The sequence below is a fragment of the Microtus ochrogaster genome, linkage group LG4 (assembly GCF_000317375.1).
Source record: "Microtus ochrogaster isolate Prairie Vole_2 linkage group LG4, MicOch1.0, whole genome shotgun sequence".
Lineage (NCBI taxonomy): Eukaryota > Metazoa > Chordata > Mammalia > Rodentia > Cricetidae > Microtus > Microtus ochrogaster.
Window position 1 is genome coordinate 23,504,319 of NC_022030.1, and position 1,805 is coordinate 23,506,123.

The 1,805-nt window shown below is 44.3% G+C and overlaps 1 protein-coding gene across 3 annotated transcripts in view; it reads left to right on the forward strand.

Annotated features, from left to right (window-relative positions):
• Positions 1 to 1,805, forward strand: part of Ankrd12 (ankyrin repeat domain 12) — a 100,464-nt gene that overhangs the window by 590 nt on the left and 98,069 nt on the right. The gene's annotated exons all lie outside the window — the stretch shown is intronic.

Genomic DNA, 1,805 nt, shown 5'->3' on the forward strand with positions numbered 1-1,805 from the left:
GCGGCATCGCGGGGGCGCGCCCTGCCGCCGCGCGCTCCCGGTGCCAGGCGCGCTGCGTGCGCGGATGTCGGTCGGAGACACGGTGCGGGCCGGGGCGTAGGAGGCGCGGTGGGTCCCGGGAGAGGTGCGTGAAAGCGAAAGAGCTGCGGCTGGTGTTGTCAGTTCTTTCTTAAATGCCTGTGCGACCTGCCCTTGCCGGCGCTGGGCGATCAGGTCTGAGTTTGTGCCCGTTCCGGTTGGGATGATGTTTGGCGACCCTTAGAGCACGTTGGAATCTTAGATCTGATTTTGAAGAGTTATATGGGGTGACGCATCCTTCAGGATCCAAAGCGTTGAATAAACGGTTGTCGAAAGAGGTCACCGAAACCCAGCTGACAGCTGTTTTAATAATCACAGTGAGAATCGTTGAGGATGGAAGTGGACAGAATTGCACTAGTTGAACACGTAGGGAACATTTGAAGCAGTGTGTTGTAGGGACTGTAATTTCCGCTGGACACCTTGTAGATCCAGCAATCGATGACGCTTTGGGATTATCACTAATTCTGTGGTTGAGATGAACCCTGCATTCTCAGTCATGTGTTTCTTCTTGTTTTAAAATGGTCTGAGTCGATTATGAAGGAAGACGAACTCTTCATGTACTCATTAAAAACATATGCTTAAGTCGGCCGTTAAAAATCTTGGTTACTGATCTTTTTCAATTTCGTCAGTCTTTACACAAAGGCTTTCCTGGAGATTAACTCAGAACTGGCATTATGTGCCCTGTTGGTGTCCAGTTTAAACCACTGCGTTAGAATCGCCTACGTAAGGATGAAGATGTTCTGTTACCCTTTAAGAACATTTCAGTACAACATTTAATATTTTAATACATTTGTTTACGTCTGTAGGTATGGGTGCAGAGGTTACAGGACAACTTCCTAGAGTTGGTTCTCTTTTTCCACTGTGTGGGTCCTAGAGCTCCAATTCAGGCCCTTGTTTTGGTTTCAGGTAGCTTTTACACTCTGAGCTATCTTGACTTCCTACTGTGAACTTTTTGATAGGGCTTTCATTTGGGTTAAAGCAAAAATATATAAAAATTCGAAAAGCTTCTCCCGGACTTGATAGAGTGAGAAAGGCTTGACACTTAAGAAACCTTTATGCTTGATAGAAGCACTCACCAAATTTCTGAAGCTCAAGAGGGGCGGTGGTGGCAAGCCTTTAATCCCAGCACTGGGGAGGCAGAGGCACAGATCTCTGTGAGTTCAAGGCCAGCCTGGTCTACAAAGCGAGTTCCAGGACATCCAGACCATTACACAGAGAAACCTTGTCTTAAAAACAAACAAACAAACAAGCAAACAAACAAAAAAACTCAACAACAACAACAAAAAAATCTAAGGCTCTACATGACAGCTCAACTCAGGACAAACCTAACTGTTCAACGAGGTGTTCTGTTTTGGAGAAAGGAAACCAGAGGGTTAAGTGTATATTCATTTGTAGAAGATTTAAAGCTGGAGAAGTAGAAAGAAGATGGATCAGCTGCTGCTGCCTTAAAACAAAGTCAATGTTTCTTTGAACTTTAAAATTGTTCCTATGCAGTGTATTTTATTTTTGTTTAATCAAATAACAGAGGGTATTCCTGGCGGGGGGAGTTGGAGGTCTTTCTCAATTTCTTACAGTTTCTGTATTTTAAAGTTGTTAACATAGTTTATGGACTAAGCAGAGTTGGAACAGTGGGAATCTCTGGGTATGCATTCTATGAAGTCTGTTTGAGGAGGAGTTAAGAGAACAATAGTGAAAGAGCCCAGTGGCTGAAAATGTACAAAACTTTT